General features: G+C 42.1%; 1 long non-coding RNA gene across 1 annotated transcript in view; it reads right to left on the bottom strand.

The window, feature by feature from the left end:
* LOC144305862 (uncharacterized) overlaps nt 1–21,156 on the bottom strand; it is a 173,573-nt gene that overhangs the window by 143,129 nt on the left and 9,288 nt on the right. Inside the window, exon 2 of the long non-coding RNA XR_013372885.1 lies at nt 15,484–15,596. This is a non-coding gene — a long non-coding RNA (uncharacterized LOC144305862). The remainder of the gene's footprint in view (nt 1–15,483; nt 15,597–21,156) is intronic.

Raw genomic sequence — 21,156 nt, 5'->3', positions numbered from 1 at the left:
TATGAAGAGAGGGGAAATTAAAAACTAATTTTGCAGAGGAAAAATGTGACAAAAAAAAAAAAAGAAAAATGTGACAAACGCTACCAAGGTCAACAATCATCGGTGATAAGGCAAGTTGATAGCACTTGCTCTTGATACAGTACATTGAGAATGGCACTGCAGCTCTGTAAACTTCCTCTCAAAAACCCATAACCCTAGTCCAAACAAAATAGAAGCCAAACCCAAACTGAGAACCATTCTACAAAGTATCTGAGCTATATGCCTCAATATTGTCAAGGGTGCCAAAAACAAGAAAAGTCTGAGAAACTGCCCCAGCCAAGAAAAGCCTAAGGAGAAATGACTAAATGTCATGCATTATTCTGAATGGGAGCCTGGAACAGAAAAAAAGTGACATTAGGAAAAACTAATAAAATCTGAATAAAGTGTGGGTTTAGTTAATAATAATGTTTCAGAGGTGCCTAGGTGCCTCAGTTGGTGAAGCATCTGACTCTGCTTCTGCACAGGTCATGATCTCATGGGCCATGAGATTGAGCCCCGCAGTGGGCTCCGTGCTCAGCAGGGAATCTACTTGAAAATTCTCTCCCTCTGCCTCTCCCCCAACTCATATGCACTCTAAAATAAATGAGTAAATCTTTAAAATAATAACAATCATCATATGGTTTCACTTATATGGGGAATATAAGGAATAATGAAACTAGGGGTGGGGGAAGAGGAGGTGCGTGGGGGGGTGGGGGTGACTGGATGACGGGCACTGAGGGTGACACTTGATGGGATGAGCACTGGGTGTTATTCTATATGTTGGCAAATTGAACACCAATAAAAAATAAATTTACAAAAAAAAAGAAAGAAATAATGAAAGGAATTATAAGGGAAAAGGAGGGGAAATGAGTGGGAAAAATTAGAGAGGGAGACAAACCATGAGAGACTCCTTACTCGGAGAAATGAACAAAGGGTTGGGGAAGGTGAGATAGGCAAGGGGTTGGAGTAACTGGCTGACAGGCACTGAGGAGGGCCCTTGATGGGATGACTACTGAGTGTTAAACTAAATGTTGGCAAATCAAACTTCAATAAAACATACATACATACATAAATAAATCCATCCAACACTCGGGAAATGTGAAAAAATAAAATAATAAAAATAATATTTCAATATTGATTTGTTAGTTGTGGAAGATGTGCCATCACAATGTCAGATGTCCACAGTAGGGGAAACTGTGGGATATATGAGAACTCTGTGTACTATCTTTGCTACTTTTCAATATGTCTAAAAATATACTTAAAATAGAAAGTTTATTTTAAAAGACACATAATGCATGCATACATTAATTGATATTTATTTCTTAGGTGTCTAATATGAGCTGGCAATCATGCCTGGTCTCAAGAAGCACACTCCAATAGCAAAACACCAAAATATCCCAAAGCAGCACCATACATGGCAAAGGAAGGTGAATAGGCAGGAAAGCTGCAAAGCAAGCACTCCTCTGGTTCCAGAGGAGCAATCACACCCATTGAGTGTGAAAGGAGTATAAGGATACTTCTTCTGTGAGCCCCCATGCTCCAGCCTTTCCAATGAATCAAACAATTCCTTCACCATCTCTGTTCCTGGGTCTGTGTTAGAATGAATGAGATGTTGTCTCTGTAGGGCATGTGGTGGCATCAGTAAATCCTTACCCCAGGTTCTAGATCAAGTGCTTCCCTACCTGCTCCAGAGCAGTGACAGTGTTCTGAAAATTCCCTGCTTTTCCCCTTTGTCACAACCAACTATGGGTGCTTGGGATCATCTTTTAGAGTTTGAGGCTCTGTCCTGGTCAGTTCGGCAGATGAGGGCCCAGGGACCTTGATGCCATATTTAAAGAGCTGAGTCCCTGAATGAGCCACTTGGTTTCATCCCATCCTGCAATTTATTCTTTCAACACAAACTGAACCTCTGCACAGCTGCCAGGCTAGCATAATGGCCCAACCATGGGATCTCCACTCAGACTTCCTGAGTTCAAATCTGGCCCTACCACCTATAAGGTATATGATCTCTGGGAGTGAACAACCTATCCAAGCCACAGACTCCTATTGTAAGATGAAGAAACAAATGAACGTATGTTGAGGAGATTAAATCAACAGACACACAAAGGGCTTAGCAAGGTATGTAGCACAGTCTCTACACTCAGTAAGAATTTGCTGCTATCATTATCAAGTGTTGGGAATACAAAAGATGACAAAGCCGATATAGATGTTTGTCTCATTGGAAAATGAAATCTGGTAGATTCCATCCAGTGGCCACAAGTTATAGGCAATGAGAGGAGATTGGCAGAGAAAATATGATCTGACTATGGAATGACATCGTTCATGGATAATTTGGGTCATGTGCTAAGTGTGTCCCTACACAGCATCCTCTGTGGCCATCTTTCCCTGTCAAAATCAGAATCCTGTAATATGATAAATGATTTGTTGTAAAATATTTTCATGATGGCAGTTACACTTAATAGAGTAACATCATTTCTGCACTATATGGATAATTTAAAGGTATTCATAGGAATACTGAGAACCTGGACTATCATAAAAAAGTCAATCAGTATGCATTTCCACTTCCTATATATGTTCTTTTGTTGCTGTTGTTGTTTTAATTTTTATTTTCAGTACATTAAATTTACTCATAAAAACATTCCAAAAATGTACAATTTTTCTTTTTTAACAAAGTATAATAAAACATAAAAACCCCAGAAACAATAATTAACATTTATAATTCAAAATCAAATTAGCAGAATATTAAATATTTACAAAACTGTATCTTTTAAAAATATAAAGTTACATGCAATTTTGTAGAATTGACATAAAAGAATGGCTCAAAAATGGGAGAATTTTTCTTCATTCCTAAAAAAGACAATCTGTCCAATATAAGCTGAGAAGATTCTTGAGTACCCAAGGGTCTTCGATTTCGGTACCAAAGCCTTCATCTTTGTGCATGTAAAAACTTAATGCGTGTGAAGGGCTTGTTACAATACCCTTGACAGAGATGCGCTGAGCTCCCCTCCCCCCAGACCAGTGTAGTAAAGTTAACGTTTGGCCTCAACCAGCAAGTATGTGGTTTCCAGAATGTTGATTAAAGATTTTTTCATTCAGAACCTAGGGACTTTGCAAATTGAGCCTCTTCAGAGCCCATGGCTTTAAACTGTAACCTGACTCATTCTTTGGGAGTCATCTGCGCTTTGGAAAGGACTTCCTCCCCTTTGGGTTCCACAGGCCTATATATGTTCTTGAAGAAAGTACTATCCTTTATAGTAGCTAAAGGTCCCTTTCAGTTTGGCCCCCAATATCCTTTGATTTCCAGCTCTAGCTAGCAGATTGAGTCTCCTGCTGCCACCCTTCACCCAACTCACCTCTAGGAAAACAAAAACACTTTGCTCAAAGAGTAGCCCATTCTTCCTAAAGTTGGATTTTCTCCACCGTGAGAGCGTGCAGGGGGCAGTGCTTCAGTGAGCCTCCACTCACCATTGTGTACCCTGAGACCACTCCTCACCTCTGTGCACGGCAACATTTCTGCATGAGCATCCTTCCCACTGGTGTGTCCCCCTGCTGGATGGCAATGATCTAGTCCTCAGTTAAGAGGTAGCTTCTTGTTAATCAGACTAGGTTCTTGCACAACAAAAACTGCACAATTCACTGAGGCTTCTGGGCCTGTAACAACTTATTTCTTCAAGGATGCAGACTATTCCTTCTGTATCCTGTGCATGAACACTTTGGAATGTGAAAAAGGAATTTTATCGTTTTCCCATTAGCTATGACCACTGCCTGGTCCATAGGAAATGCTTAGTAAATATGAACGAGGTGGTAATTTCCTTGAATGAATCTCTTCTATTACATTGCTTGGCTATTTTTATTTCACAAATAATTACATGGTGCTTACCATGTGCTCAACACTGTCCTGTGTGTTTTTTCATATATTCATTCATTTAAGCCTCACATAATACTATGAGGCAAATACTATTCTTATTCTTTTTTACAGACAAGGAATCCGAGGCACAGAAAAGTTAAGTAACTTGCTTAAGGTCGCTCACTAAGCAGCAGAGCTGGTATGGGAACCTGGAAGATCTAGGTTTAGAATTTGTGCTCCTAATCCTATGCTATGAGCAACTTGTGTATTAGTGTACCCTCCTCCTGCCACAAGGGGTGGACACTGGCTGGGGCATGGTCAATCGGAGAACCACATCTCCCTAATCAAAGGTGCAATCTAGGATGTGGACATGTGGCTCAAGCCAGGCCACAGAGTCCCCTTGGCCCCAGCCCCCTTCCCACCTATGGTTCTGCCATTTGAAGCAGGAGGAGAAGGTGTTTACCTTTGGAAGAATGGAACAAGAGAGATATGAATCCTGGAAGCACTGAAGGAGGAAAAACCTATCTCTTGGAGAATAGAGTAAAGGCCAATGCTAGAAAAGTGATGTAGGGATGTGAGCAGAAATGAAGGGGGGGAGGATACACCTCTCCCCCTGTTACAATTTCCACTTTACTCTCCACTTTTTAAAAACTTCAGCTAGTAGAGTTGGGTTTATGCTACTTTCAGATAAAACTCCCATTCATTTGTTGATGGGATGGATGATTTAATTAAAAAAATAAGTGAATAAAGGGCCTTGATTAATATCACTCATCCATCAGTCAAGTAAATAGCCATTGTATCATGTGCTGTGACAAGTATGGGAGTCATAGCAGTGGACATAAGAGCCCCTGTCCCCATGAGGAGGGAAGACAGATCTTCAAATGATGAATTGCAGTGGGCTAGCAGGCTCTAGTAGGATCTGAAACCACCCCAGGGTGGCTGAAGTGCAGAGTGTGGAGTGACTTACGACAAAGTGAGGACAGGGAAGGCCACATCAGAAATTCAGTCTTACGCTGAGATCAGTGGCAGGAGTAAAGGTGAGGGAGGGGTTTGGACACTGAAAGGTTTTAATGGGGGTGACATGTTCAGATTTGTGCTTTCAACAGCTCTGCCTGAAGTGGGGAGAAAATAGGGTCTCGGTAAAAAAGTAACAGTGGTCTGCCCTAACGTCACAGCAGAGGAATCTAGAAACATTTGAGAAGTTAAATTCGGGTCACAGCAGCCCAGGGAACCAAAGCTGGAAGAGAAATTAGAGACTTCTGGGGATCTAGGGAGCAGTTTCCTTTGTCCACAGATAAGTACATCAAAGCTGCAGAGCGGTACCCCTCTTATGGAGTGCAGTACACATTTGGGAAAATCCAAGCAATGTCTCCAGCACTGATCATGAAAGAAATTGTACTTAACGCATAAAGCAAATAAAAATTTGAAATAAAATAAAATAAATAGAGATTTTTCTTTCCTGTTCACAGTTGTTTAGCTGTAAAAGCCATCGCTAATTTGTCTTTCTTCCTCCCTAGCATCAATGAATTTAGTGCCTTGTTTTCTCCAATAGGTCTCTCATCAGTCTTTCTGGTCGTTTTTATTTTCTTTCAAATTAGCCTTGACAAAAAAAAAAAAAAAAAAATTAGCCTTGACCCCTAATTCCATTATTTTGACATTATGCTAAAAGAAGTCAGCCAGACACAAAAGGACAAATAGTGTATGATTCCACTTCTGGGGGGCACCTCAAGTAGTCAAATTCAGAGGCAGAAAGTAGGGTGGTCATTGCCAGGGGTTGCAGGAAGGGAGAGATGGCGAGTTATTGTTTGGTGAGTTTGAAGTTTCAGTTTGAGATCATGTAAGATACACGGTAGTGATGGTTTCACAGTATGAATGTACATAATATATATAAGATATATATATATATATATACCTTTCCACAATAAAAATAAATTTTAAAAAACACTGGAATTGAGTGCATGTTTTTTCCAAGAAGCTTTCTTATTTCCTTTTTTTCTTTAAGATTTTATTTATTTGAGAGAGAGAGAGGGAGAGAAAGCACAAGAGGGGTGAATGTCGGAGAGAGAAGCAGACTCCCCATTGAGCAGAGATCCTGATGCAGGGCTCTATCCTGGGATTCCAGGGTCATTACCTGAGCCAAAAGCAGACGCTTAACCAATTGAGCCACCCATGCACCTATTTTCCTGTGTCCTTCTCCTTAGAGCGATCCTGACACAGGACCTGTTTAACACATATCCTTATTTTATAAATGTTGATTAAAGACCCTCTCCCGACATTTCCTCACTTCTTCCTAACAACCACCAAGTGTGGTAATGATATTGGCCCCACTTTACAGATGAGCAATCCAAACTTCAAAGATTTCCACTGAAGAATGCAAAGCTTGGATAAAGTGGAAGAGAAATTTCTTGTTAAAGACACTGACTCAGAACTCATTTCTTTATTTGAGGTCTATAAAATTAATTTTGAGAGCCTTAAACCCGTTACACCTAAATCATCTAAGAAACCCATGGCTTAATGTGGGGTTTCTTATGGGCAGTCCTTCAGCATCTCGCTTCTACATAGTTCTGTTCTCTTTTGTAAGAAATTACCAGAATAAATCACTCTTAACACACAGAAGCCGAACTCACCGAACCCCAGCCCAAAATCTGTTCTGGAATATCCCAAAGCATTCCCATAGGACTATTACAAAGAACTGGAGCTAACTGTTCCAAATGGAACTAACATAAAAAGGGTTAAGTGAATGCCGTTTCACTTTTCTAGATGTTCAGTAATTAAAAGAGGGATCGTTGTCCCCGTGAGTATTATTACGTTGCACACCAATCTTCCTACACAGAACCCAACAATGCTCAAGTACCAGCTACCCGTGATTACCGAGACCCACTTTCCCTTACCCAAAGGCTATCCATGTGTTCTTTCTTGAGGTACAAGGCATCAGGGAGACTGTCCCATTCCATCTTTGCTGTTTCTACGCTTTCTGCATTCCTGATGTCATGTCAGTCCTTACCCTACAACCAAACAGCACAGACCTGATGGACCACCAGGACTCCCTTCCCTCTGTGACCACTCCAGCCTGCTGTGCTTGGGACCAGGAGGGAGTGGGGCTGCCTGAGGTCTTCAGAGGATGCTGGCACTCTCAGGGTGAGCCCTAGAGGCAGAGGATACCTGGAGACCTGCCAGAGGGACTCCCCAGACAGCCTGAGAACCAGCTGTCAAGGAGTCTCTCCTTAATCTGCAGCACCATCTTTTGAGAAGACAGTGTATTTAGAGACAGCGCTGGGTGAGATCAAGGTTGGGAATCGGAGCTGCTAACTCATCGGGGGGACGGGGATGTCTGCATTGCATCCCTGCCACACTTCTAGCTTGGAGCAGAACTGCTTATTTATTCTAAAACCTCATTTTATTTATGTGTTTCCTTAGATTATTTGTTTGAGAGGGAGAGCTCGAGCAGCAGGAGGGACAGAGGGAGACAGAGAATCCCAAGCAGGCTCTATGCCCAGCATGGAGCCCAACACAGGGCTCAATCCCACAACCCTGAGATCATGACCTGAGCCAAAACAAAAAGTCGGCTTCCTAACAGACTAAGCCACCCAGGCACCCAGTGAAATCTCATTCTTTTTAAAAGTTCCTGCCCAGGCTGTTCATTGAAACACCAAAGGACATTTGCTTTCAGCTGCATGATCTGGATCCGTGGTTTACCTCAATGTCTCTGAGCTAAAAGTGACTTGTTCCTTCTCTTTACACCAAGTGGCCATTCTCCCTTTTGTTCCCAGTGCTCTCTTATGCTTCTCTGATTTTCTTCCTAAGGGTTTCCTTTTCTTCCCCAACTGGAATGAAAGCTCATTTAGAGTTCATTGCTAGCCTTAAACAGTGCCAGGAATATGGCAGGTATTCCATAAACATTTCTCAAACGAATAAATGCATTGTGTAGACACTGCCTGACTCTCCGTCATAACTTCAGGCTGTGAACTCTGCATGCAGCCTTTCCCCACGAAACCCTATACACCATCTCAGGGGATAATTACTGAGGAGTCAAAGGTGCTTGGGATTGTACTCAGAGATATTAGATGCAACATAAAAAGAAATCAAGTCAGAAAAGGAAAACAATCCCCAAATTCCAACCACCACCAGGATTTGAAATCTAGACATAAGCCCCAGAACCAGGAGTAAGGAGCTGGAGTGGGTCAGAATGGATAGCTTCACACAGCAGGTCAGGGTCGGGTGGGATGGGGCTGGGAAGGACAGGAGGAGGAAAGGGTAAGTGCTTAGACAAAGCAGCCATGTGGCATGGCCAAAAGCTTTGTCCATGGAGAAGAAAGAAGAAAATGCAAAGCCCCATATCTTTTTGTGGTGGGCTTCCTCTTTATGAAAACTTCCAAATGCCTTTATGTTACCTATGCAACACCCTACAAACCTTTCATCTTCTGAAGCAGGACCCATGGGGCTCTGCACCTTCTCCTTCCCAAGGCTTTAAGGAGTATCAAAGGGGAAAAGTGAGTATCTCAAAATGAAGCTCTGTTGGCCCCAAGAGAAATAGAAAAAATGTTTAAATATTTTATCTATTTATTCATGAGAGACACAGAGAGAGGCAGAGACACAGGCAGAGGGAAAAGCAGGCTCTCTACAGGGAATCTGATGTGGGACTCAATCCCAGGACCCCAGGACCACACCCTGAACTGAAGGCAGACGCTCCACCACTGAGCCACCCATGTGCCCTGAGAAACAGAAGATTTCCTGGATCAGAATCCAGCCCATCTCTGGGAAACACCATGGAATAACTCAGAGGTCGTGAGACCCGGACTTGGGCCCACGTGATCTGATCACACCCACACCGCATCCCCCTGTACACTCCTCACCACTCCCCATCCAGAGCCATGCTAGACCCCTGATGACCCGTGGCCTTTGCTCGTTTTAGCCATTCTCACAGGAGAGCAGCATTCCCTCATCATAGTCTCAATTTGTGTTTCCGCAATGACTAATGAGGTTGAGCATCTTTTCATGTGCTTCTTTGCCACCTGTGCATCTTCTTTGGTGATGTGTCTATTCAAATTGCTCATTTTTTAAATTTTATTGACTTATGAGAGTTCTTCACATACTCCGTATACAAGTCCTTTGTCAAAAAAGTAAGCTGCAAACTCTTTCCCAGTCCCTGGCTCAACTTTATGTTCTCTTAACAAAGTCTTTCAAAGAGCAGAGGTTCTAAATTTCGATGAAGTCTAACTTGCCAGTTGCTCTTTCATGGAGCATGCTTTGGAACTGTACCCAAGAAACCCTCACCTAACCCAAAGCCACAAAGGTTTTTCTTTTCCTCCTACGTTCTAGAACATTTCTGTTATCTACTTAACTCTATTGTGATTACAGTACATAGTTTGTATGATTTTGAGTCTCTTAATTCTGTGAAGTTTTGGGATCCCTGGGTGGCGCAGCAGTTTGGCGCCTGCCTTTGGCCCAGGGCGTGCCATCCTGGAGACCCGGGATCGAATCCCACGTCGGGCTCCCGGTGCATGGAGCCTGCTTCTCCCTCTGCCTATGTCTCTGCCTCTCTCTCTCTCTCTCTCTCTCTCTATCAAAAAATAAAAAATTCTGTGAAGTTTTGTTTTATAACCCAGGATATGGCTTATCTTGATGAATGTTCTGTGTGTCCTTAAAAAGAATGTATATCCTGCCGCTATGGGGTGAAGATCATGTCCAGTCGGCTGATGGCGTCATCCGGTTCCACCTATTTGCGGATTTTCTATTGGTTCTATCATTCTGAGAAAGGACTTCTAAAGTCTCCCGCTGTGAAATTGTCTCTTTTCAGTTCTATCTGCTTTTTTCTTTCGTGTATTTTAATGTTCCATTGTTAGAGGCAAAACATTTAGACGTGCTAGGTCTTCCTTGTGAATTGACTCCTTTATCATTATTACCAGATTTAATGTCTTTCTTTGCCCCTGGAATTCTTTTCTGTGATCTACTTTGTCTCAAATTAGTACAGGCACTCCAGCTCTCCCCCAGGTGGTGTTGGCCTAACAGATCATCACCATTTCCTTTTACTTTTAACAAACACCTATCCTTGGAAGGGAGTATTTTATAATATAAAAATTATTGATACGCTTGGATTTCAATTCACCGTTTTGTTCTTTGTTCTCTTCATACTCTCTGGGGTTTGTTTCTCTATCTCTCCTTCTCTGCTTTCTTTAGATTGATTTGAATAATATTTAGTATTCCATTTTAACCTACCTGCTTCATTTTTTTTTTTTTTACTGTATCTCTTTGTATAGATTTTGCAGTAGTTGCTCTTGAAATGACAATACACATAATTAACTTTTCCAGTCTAGTTTGGTTCAATATTTTACTGCTTCAAGTGGAATGTAGAAACTACCAGCTGGCCCCTTCACTCCCCCTTTTGTCCTAGTTGCCCTAGGTTATATCTACATACACTGAAAATTCTGTCAGATGACATTGTATTTTGTTATTGTTGTTTTTAAAACAGACGTTAAAGAACTCGTTGGAGAAGAGTAGTCTATTAAATTTCCTGAGATATTTATTATCTCTGTTACTCTTCTTTGACTCTAGATGTTCCCAGTTTCCTCCTGGCATAACTTCCATTGTGTCTGCAGACTTTCTCTACCAATTCCCTTAGATCAGGTCTGCTGATAACAGGCTCTTTCCCTCATCAGAGAATTTTTTATTTTGCCCTCATCCCTGAAAATATTTTCACAGATGTTGAATTTTAGATGAAGAGTTCCCTTTTTTCAGCACATGAAAAATGTCATTCCAGTTTCTTCTGGCTCTCTGGTTTCTGATGAGAAATCAGAGAACTCCACAGTTACTAGAATGAGATTTTCCTACAAATCTGGAGGAAATGTATCATTTCTCTCTGGCTGCTTTCAAGATTTTCCTGTCTTCTGTTTGCAGCAGTTTAATTATGATGTATCTGGATGTGGCTTTCTTTGGAATTACCTAAGGTTTGAGGTTCACTGAGTTTGTTGAACCTATAGGTTTCTGACTTTCATCAAATTTGGAAAGTTTTCATACAATTTTTTCTTAGTCTTATATTTTTTTCTCCTTTCCTTCTATTGCCCTGATGACATGAATATCTGACCTTTTGTTATTATTCCACAGGTCCTTGAGGACCTGTTTTTTGGGGGTTTTTTGGGTGTTTTTTTTTTAATCTTTTCTCTTTTCCTCCTGATTTGATCATTTCTACTGATCTATCTTCATGTTCTGGCTCTCTTCTGTCATCTCCATTCTACTGTTAAACCCATCCAGTGAGATTTTATTTTTACCTCTGGGTTAACACATTTTCTTAAATTTCCTGGATTTTTTTTTTTTACACCTTCTATTTCTTGGCTGAGAATTTCTATCTTTTCACTCATTTCAAGAGTGTTCTCCCTTACTTGTTAGAGCATTTTTATAATAACTGCTTTAAAATTTTTGTCCTTGTTAGTGAGACATTGACTTCTGTTGATCATCTTTCTCTGTTCTTTGTGTGCCAAGTAATTTTGGATTGTATCCTCAACATATTGAGTATCATTTTCTGAGATTCTGAGTTGTATTTAATCCTACAAAGAATGCATTTAGGCCACAAGTTCTAATTAGCTCTATAAGGGTTGTGGTTCCAAGATCGATTCAACTTTTAAAGCCTTTGTCATACTATTTGGATACTACTCAGTGGCCAGTCTGGAATTTGGGTAGTGGTATATATCCTATAGCTCAGCTCTCAAAATCTATATCTACTCTTTAGGGTTAAGCCTACAACATGAGCAGCCCTGAGGGTTGGACCAGGGATCCATAAAGCACATTAAGGGGCTTCCCTACAGTTTCAGGTTCTAGCAGGCTCCCACTGCCACTGCTACCTTGGAATTACTTGAGCTGGGACAAAAGAAAATGAATAAAAAACTAAAAGAAAAGAAAAGTGAGGGACTTCTACACTCTGAATATTAGGAGCTTTCTTTCCCACTTCAACCCGAACTTGAGGACTTCTCCTGGACATTTTTGTTACATCCTCCTACCTGCTCACAGATTTTGGGTTGATTGAAGTCAGGAAAATATCAGAGTGGGAGAGAAATAATAAACTCACCCCCCAGTTAAGTGGTAATATAAATTCTAACCTTTTCTCCCAATCTACATGATACTGTTTACTTTTCAGAGTTCTCAAATAGCTACCCTACACATTCCATCCAGGCTTTGGATTCAGTGGGAGACACAGGTTGCAGTGTCTCCATCTTACCCAAAACCAGAATCTTCTTCTGTAATGCTTCCAAATTGAAGAGATACATGTGATTTTTAATTTTTTCCTACATTTTTCTAATTATTATTTTTTAAATAATAAGAAAACAAAATGGCCAAAAGGGTTAGCCAATCTAGATTTGTCCTTCAGAGGGATGGGTAGTTTTACTGTCTCTGTCTCCACATAACATGACTCAAGATCATTTGATAAGGACTCTCAAAAAGCTCTAAGGCATACCTCAAGGATCTAATGAACAATGCAGTCACTCCTGGGCTCTGTGAGTTTTTACTGGTTGAATAAAGCATTATGATCACATACCGGGGCTCCCATCTTCAAGAGTTAAGGCCATCCTGCCCTTGCAACAGCAAAACCAACCTTAACTGGACACTTGTGGTGCCACTGCATATGAGTGATTAGGTAGGAGTTATGTTTCCTCTTGCAGAAGGGAACTGTAACAACTGTTGAGTACTTCTATGTGCTGACACCGTACCAGATACTTCTCACACATTATTTGCTTTAGTCCTCACCACAACCAGAAAGGTAGGTATTATTAGCATCATTTATAGTTGAGAAACCCAAGGCTCAGTTAAGATTAAGGCACTTGCCAGGTTCCCAGAGCTACTAAGTGGTGAGACTCAGTTTGAATCTTATTCCAGTGTCTTTATTCTTCCCACACATTATGAGCCCCTTGAAGAGAGTATTTGTGTTTGATTACTCTCTGTAAATCCACGGCTCTTCACCTAGCAGGACTCCATAAATGAATTCATTAATTTAATAACCAACTAACCTCTATCTTGCTGGGCTCTTTTCCTTTTCTTCCTGTCTATTTCCATGTGTTTTCTTTGCTCCCTGCTCTGTCTTCCAAAGGGACCCTGAACTCCTCAACAATCTGGCATGCAACATCTGGTCACTTAAAAACACTGAAATGACTGGCTAGATTTCTCAGTTTCTGTTCCGATGCAGAGTATCGTGGAGATACCTCGAGCCCTATCTACTCCTTCCTCTGTGTCTTCCCACCACAGCCAATGCTGGGCTCTGCATACAACCAGTATCCCATAATACTGCCAGTTGCTCCAGTCCTTGGTTAACCGTTCTTACTGTTTCTTCGTTCCTGGGTGGCTGCTCTTTCATCCCACCTTCCCTACATGCCTTGGAGAACCTGCAGTCCACTCTATAGTTTTCTTTAAAAGAGATTCTTATAGTTGGTGAGAGATTGGATGACGCGATCTCTGAGGTTGTTTCAATGCTAACATTATGTGCCCTTATGATTCCAGGTAACACTAAGTGATATGCCTTCTTTGACCTATGAGCCATCTGACCTTAGTAATATACCCTAAAAGTAGCTCTCAGAATTTAAGATGATAAGAATTATTTGAAGTGCTTGACAAAATGCTGATTCCCTCACCCTAGCTAACAAATTCTGAATCAGTACATGTGCCAGGGCATAGACTCTGCAGTTTTAGCAAGTGCTCACAAGCAGTTCTGATGCAGGTGGACCACAGCATACCTAAGAAATTTTGCACTAAGTAAAGGTATTAGTGAGATGCCTTGTTTTATACAGTACTTAGACCAGCAAGCACTCAGCATAAATGCGCTGATAGTAATTTTGGACAGAATTATTTTTTGCCTAAATGAAGAAACAGACTGTCCATAACAATAACAGCAACAGCTACGACTTGCTGGGGTCTTATTCTGAGCCAGCAACAACACTACATTATCCATTGAATCCTCATCTGAACAAATGCTACTATCCAAATTTTAAAGAAGACAGAACTGAAATTGGGGGTTAAGGCAGGTCACAGCTAGTACATGATTAAGATTGGATTTGAACATGGGTTTGTGGGACCCCAAAGACAATGTTCATTCTACATCACCACCCTTCCTTTCTCCATAGTAATGACCTTGGGGGAAAGGTAAAATGATTATTATGTATAAGCTCTGCATGGTATTAGCCTACCTCTCAAAATTAGAAAGAAATATGGTTGATCATAAAGGAAAACCCCCAACAATGAGCCCAAGGGAAGTTGTGGAAGAACTTGAATGTTTAGCTTCATCCTTCCTGAAGGGAGAGAAATGGAAAAGATGACCTCCCCACCCAAGGCTTTTCAGGCCAAGAATTCCATTAAATCTTGCCCTCAACTAAATACCTGTCTCCATTCTAAAGGTCTAGTTATAGTCAGCTTTGCCGGCCTGTAGGTGCAAACATCTGGATGGCAGGTGCTTGATTTTGTAGGTGCCAGAGGACACACAGCTGAGCTGCACAGCTGAGGGGACAGGGGAGGAAATGTCGTGCATTGATGTAGCACCTTCCCATTCTCCCCAAGCCCCCTTCAACAGGGAAGTGATGGGGGTGGGAGGTGACCGGAGGGCCAGCAGCTGTGGAACAGCTGCACAGGGGAGCATTTAAGACCAGGAAAGGAAGTGAAACACAGAAGGGCAGTCAGTCTTGAGGAGGGTCTAAGGGAAGTGGAGGGGAATGAAGCTGAATCTTCCTGCCTGATGCTGCTCTGGGGAGGCCTGCTTAAGCTCAGAGACCTAGGACTCTGCTTCCAGTTCTCCAAGAGGAGGCAAAAGAAGGAAGAAGGAGGAGTTTTTTGTTTTGTTTTCATTGGAAACAAAGAATCACACAGGCAGCATGTGCTTGCTCCGCCATCCATGCCCGTCCCTGCAACTGGCTGTGGAGTTCAAAGAACCCACTAGCTCACAGGTACAAGAGACTTCCATTGTCATTTTCTTTAAATCCATTTGTACCTCATCCAAGGTCTCTTACCTACTAAGAGGAGCAAAACAGAACAAATCCTCTTCCATTCTCCTAAGACACTTCTCCCCAGAATGGTGCCAACATTGGAGACAGTCTTCTGGTCATGGGTAATGGACCCACCTGTCACCTGCTAGGATGTCCTTGTGCCAGCCTGAAGAGTCCAGTCCCTTCAGGTTCATTGCCACTGCACCCCAAGGCCAGCCTCCCTGGACCCCCACCCTGCCACTGCCTCCAAGATCAGCTGCCTCTCCAGGGCACCAGCAGGACCCCCAAACCTCTCTGGGGATGTTCACTCTCTGCCATGCCACTCCCAAGATATTTGCCTCCTTCTTTTTCCCTCCCACTATAAGACACCAAAAAAAAAAAAAAAAATCCTGGTAGCTTTAGACATTTACAAAAGACAGAGAGAAACTTTAATTTTAACGTAGCCTCTATAATCCATCCTGCAAGAAAATATAAATTAATAAAATATGAAATGTATACAACCTTTCTATGTGATAAGTGCACAAGCAATAAAGCATAAAGTTCTAAGCACTTTCTATATGCTAGTTCATTTAATTCCCACAAAAATGTTAAGAGGTAGGTCATACTGCTATCCCATTTTTATGGACAAGGAAAGTGATGACACAAAGAGACTGAGTAACTTACCTGAGGTCACATGGCTGGACAGTGGCAGAACTGGGATTTGAATCCAGATGGTCTGTCTCTAGAGTCTGTGATTATGATATAAACTCTACTTCTCACAAGTTACCTCCCTGAAACTTGAGAAGGGAAAAACAGATTAAAACACCTACAAATGAACATTTCAAAATGTGGGGTTTTTTTTTAAGATTTTATTTATTTATTCATGAGAGACACAGAAAGAGAGGCAGAGACAGAGGCAGAAGGAGAAGCAGGCTCCCTGCAGGAAGCCCAATGTGGGACTCGATCCCAGGACCCCAGGATCATGCCCTGATCTGAAGGCAGATGCTCAACTGCTGAGCCACCCAGGCGTCCCTCAAAATTTGTTTGAAGGACAGAAGACAAATAAATAAGTTTCCTAGGCATCACTTAAGACCCTCCATGTCCCACCATGATGCTGTGAAAGCTTACATCTCCTCAAAAACTACCAACAAAGAAAAGGACGAAAGAAAAGGACGAAAGAAAGAAAGAAAGAAAGAAAGAAAGAAAGAAAGAAAGAAAGAAAGAAAGAAGGAAGGAAGGAAGGAAGGAAGGAAGGAAGGAAGGAAGGAAGGAAGGAAAAGAAAAGAAAGAAGAAAGAAAGAAAGAAGAAAGAAAGAAAGAAAGAAAGAAAGAAAGAAAGAAAGAAAGAAAGAAAGAAAGAAAGAAAGAAAGAAAGAAAGAAAGAAAGAAAGAAAGAAAGAAAGAAAGAAAGAAAGAAAGAAAGAAAGAAAGAAAGAAGAGAAAAAAGAGAGGAAGGAAGAAAAGAAGGAAGGAAGGAAGGAAGGAAGGAAGGAAGGAAGGAAGGAAGGAAGGAAGGAAGGAAGGGAGGAAGGAAAGGAAAATCAAGTTCTATTTCAAAAAATTAACCTGAAATAGACCAGATTTCAAACCATGAGTAATTAATTTACTTTGAGGAGCAGGGTTAAAAGTTTAAACCATCAACAACAGACTTAAATACAGAGAACAAACAGGTGGCTGCCGGAGTAGAGGGGGTTGTGGGCACTAGTGAAAAAGATAAAGGGGGCGAGGGGTTAAACCATCAGTAAATGCAGCAGTTGAATTCAATTCTGAAAAAAAGAAAAATTAAGTTGTATCTAAAAATCTGAGTTGAGTGATGGTTTTACCTGGTACATATGTTCTCTATCAACTAGTAAAATGCAAATGTGTCCTTAAAAAAAATACTTCTCCAGCTGGGAGTAGAGATCTATAGAAATCGCATGTAGAACCATCAGATAGTTATATAGCTTCAGTAATAAAAAGTAAATCTTGTTTTTATATCTCCATCCCTGATCTCCCTCCTATGCTCCCTACTCATATTTCTTGGCCCTTTTAAGGCAACATGGCACAATCCAAATCCTTTACTCTTCCCCTAAAACTACCCCCAACTCCTATATTCTCTACCTTCAGAGCAACATCTTTTCAGTCTTCCAAGCCTAAAACCCAAAAGTCAGCCTGTTTGGAGTGCCGAGGAGGCACAGTCGGTTAAGCATCTGACTCTTGGCCTCTGCTCAGGTCCTGATCTCAGGGTCTGAGTTCCAGGCCCCCATCAGCCTCCGCACTCAGCAGAGTCTGCTTAAGTTTCTCTCTCCCTCTCCCTCTGCCCCTTCCCCCCCACCAAAATAAATAAATCTTTTTTTTTTTTTAAGGCATCCTGTATGTTTCTTTCTCCATCAGCCTCTAGTATCAAATTGCTCTCCAAGAGCATTTCACCCTTTGTGAATATATTTCCATTTCATTCCTTCTCCATCATCCCTTCCACTGAAATTAGTTCAGGTCCTCAAAATTCTTACCTAAGCTTTTTCTCAGAGGCTAAAGCTGGTCTCCTGGACACCTTCTCGACAGATCTCCACCCTTTCCCACTGTTACCAGTCATCTTATGACTATGCCATTCCTCCCGGGGTTCCCCCAATACCTATCAATTCCAGAAATCATAATCACCATGCTAATAATAGCTGGAATAAGTGGATAGAGTAAGCTCAAGTGCCCTAGTTAGTTCTCAAGTCTGGCACAACAAAGTGCGAAGCTCACCCTTCCAATTTCACGTCCTGCCCCCTAAACACCACAGACCCTGTGTTCAACCCCCCAGACAGCCATGATTCATATAAATACCTCATTCTTTCCCCTGCTTTGTGTTTTCACATGTACATTTTCCTCTCCCTGGTATTCGCTTCTCCCTTATTCTTTGCCCAAGCCACTCCAACATGTCTTTAAAGAATCAGCTGCAACGCCACCTGCCCAGGGACACATTCCCCACTCACTTAAGCAAGTTTAGCATTTTGCATAGAACTCCCCAAAAAGCTGCACTGAAACATAGAGAAACCAATAAAATCAACTGGATGTCTTCTGCCCTGTGTATTCCTGGTAACTATGAGAGTGCCTAGCACACAGGAGGCAACTCAGAATTTCTTCAACGAACCATAGATGCAACATTTACTCAAACCTCATTTTTCCATATTGGAAGTCAGCAGAGAGTGTGTCCAGGAGAGCAGAATGCCTGGCATTGCCCCCAGCTTCACCTGCCAGTTTTCTTATCCTGAGCAATGTATTTAACCGCCCTTTGCCTCAGCTTCCCCATCTTCAAAATGGGATACTATTGGCACAGACTTCCAGGGGTCGTACTGAGCACGAAGTGAGTTTCGCACATGGAAGGTACTGAGAAAAATGTACAGCAACTATCATACACCTAATAAACAATGGTTACTATGATTGGTTTTATAAATATTGCTTAGGGGCCTTTATTAGTAAGACCTCTCTCATATCCACCCCTTTCTTTCCAAAGCTTCGGAGTTTAAAACCAAGCAATCCCAAGCCCAGCTTTCTAGCTCATATTGTATTCCTTTTATCAGTGTTTATAAACAGAGGTAGGCAGCATTTCTTCATGAAAACGTTCTTGCTCACTTCTCTCTGTGACTTGCTTGACAAGGGGACCAAATCCCATGTTTATACCCTGCCTCTCTCCTTGTTTTTCCTTTCTATTCAATGAGTTTCCCACAGCAGGATTTCTCCTTAGATCTAAGAATTTCCTGGGGCACCTGCTTAAATCTAGGACCCCGGGACACACTGAGATTCTGACTCAGTAGATGTGGAGTGGCACCCCAGAATCTGTATTTTTCCAGCACCCAAACGGATTCTGCTATAAGTGGTACATGCCCTTACCCTTGGAAAATACTGCCCTATGACCTCCCATCCAAGACCTAACAAGGGATAGATTCTGAAAGCAGAATCTTCCAGAACAAAAGGAGGAGGTGGTGGCAGTCGCAACAGCTGGGAGGCACGTATCTCAGCATCTCTTTATCTGCCTTGTCGCCAACCCTTCTGTCAGCACTCCATAAATAATAATCACCATGATAATAATAGCTGGAATAAGTGGACTGAAATTAAACATAAGAAAAGTGGAGCCACAGCTGGAATGTGCAGTGTTATAATGACATGGGGGAGGGAAGTCCTGGCTCTGATTAAGGAGAGCCCCACGGAGGCCCCATCGCCTCACCAACTACAGGGCAAAAGCAAACAGTCCTCCTGATGCTGGTGCAGATGCAAGAATTCTCATACAGAATCATCCCCACATGATATTTGTGACTCTCCAGGTGACCTCCCTGAGCCCAGACAGGACTGGTGTTCCTAGGGATCACTTGAAACCAAATTTCTTCACTCTGGCACTGGAGACTACCATTTCCCCCTGAAATCACCCAATCTTGCCACCAGTCCTCAGCTCTATTACTCCCAATCTCTTAACCGACACTTAGGGTTCCAATAGGGGCAAGACACGGGACTAGAAACAGGGAGATCACAGAAGGAGACACCGTGGTGGCCTCCTCAGATGTACAGCATCTTTATAGAGAGGAGAGCAAGGACATGATTAGTAAGACGAGGTCTTCCCTTCTTGCTCCCCCAGGTCCACTCTCTACCCACATCCTGCTCTGGGACCCTAGACGATGATGCCTTAGGAATGCATGAACCAAACCCCCATTCCCTCTGGCTGCCTTGGATCCCTCTGGGGTTCCACTACGGACAGCTGACAGTGGGGGAGGTTGGAAGACAGGAAGAACAAGAGATGTAGATGTTTATTCCCCAGTTCCTCCATTCTTGTCCAAGGGCTAGCAGTGGCTGAATAGCCCTAGCTGAGGACCGAGCTGCCCTTTGGAGGCCTTCCCCTACAACTACCATCTTACCAAGTTCCAGCAATTATACTTTCCCCTGGACCTTTCTCTGATTTCCAATTCCAGGGGTGACCATCCAGTGGATAAAAACCTTCCATTGTGCACCTTATATCCACAAGCAGTCTCACACACAACCTGGAGCATCATAAATGTTCAACAGACAACAACTTTAATTAAATTGAATTGAAGTTCTCAGGTCATATAAGTTGTCCATCTCTGTAGCGATGGGTAGAAATAGGCTTCCAATGCAGAGACAACTCCTGAGGACAAGCTACAGAGAAACTGGTCCAGTGCCCTTCATTTTAAAGAGACAGAAATGAAGGCCTCTTTATCCTTGGGATGGAGATTGACCTTTTTAATCCCCACTACCCTCTTTGCACAATATTGAACCGCAGAACCTAATGCCTAGGGCAGGAATCTCTGCTTACATTTCCCATAAAACTTCCAGTAGGTAGAGTAGACCTCAAACACAGTAGGTACTTGACTAATGTTTGTTGAGTTAATAAATTGAACGTTAATTTTATGGCAGTCACAGAGTATCAGCCCAGGTCTCAGTGGGAAACAAAAGGTACAACCAGATTGGTATCATTTGAGGTGGGTTTAATGAAAAGATGATTTAATAAATGTGGACGGAGTGTAAGGAAGTTAACAAGTAGTCCTGCAATACCCCAAGGCAAGTAACAGTGGACTACAATTATTATCCTTGGACTTGACAGGTTGGCAAGTTAGCTGTTATCCAACCCCAGAGAAAATTAGTGGGCAGAGCCACCTGACAGGAGTTATAACCTTCAGTCTAGGGACGAGTTGACCCCTTGTGTCCTCTCAGAGAGAAAGTTGGAGGAATAACCAGCTCACTATCTTTCTGCCTTCTGCTGTCCTGCTGGGGCTCCTCATTAGCCAAACTAATGGGAAACCAGAGGACATGAGAACTCACCGGAAGACATGAGAACTCACTGATCTGATGCCTAGCCTGTAGGGTAGAAAGTAGTGTGGGGAAGAGTAAATTATCCAAGAGGGGCAAAAGGGGATTACCCAGCACAACTATATATGTCTTATCTCACTATATCTTCACAATAATTTTATAAAGTAGAAATTTTCATTATTCTATGAGGAAACAAGGGCTCAGAAGGATTAGGTAACTTGCCTAGAGATGCACAGCTACTGGGTAAGTGCATCAGGGTGCAAATCAAGAAAGCCTTACTTCAGAGCTCTATCTTTAACCATCTCTATTGTCCTTTGCTTGAAGGGATCCCCAGAAAGAGATAGTTGACATCTGTGAACCCCCAACAGTGAACCACTGCTTTCATCATCTTTTCTGTGCCCAGATCACCAGTTTTGCAAGTAATGTGGTTTATTTTCATGTACCAAAAACCTGTATTGGATGACCTCTCAACCATTATATTTTCTCTCTTAAGTCATGCTAAGTTTCTTCACATCTCCTTAACCATCCCAGAGGCCCATTTCATGAAGGAGGAGAACACGCTCCAATAATCAGAGT

The sequence above is a fragment of the Canis aureus genome, chromosome 36 (assembly GCF_053574225.1).
Source record: "Canis aureus isolate CA01 chromosome 36, VMU_Caureus_v.1.0, whole genome shotgun sequence".
Classification (NCBI taxonomy): domain Eukaryota; kingdom Metazoa; phylum Chordata; class Mammalia; order Carnivora; family Canidae; genus Canis; species Canis aureus.
The sequence above is the reverse complement of the archived record's forward strand: the minus strand, read 5'-3'. Positions and strand labels throughout refer to the sequence as shown.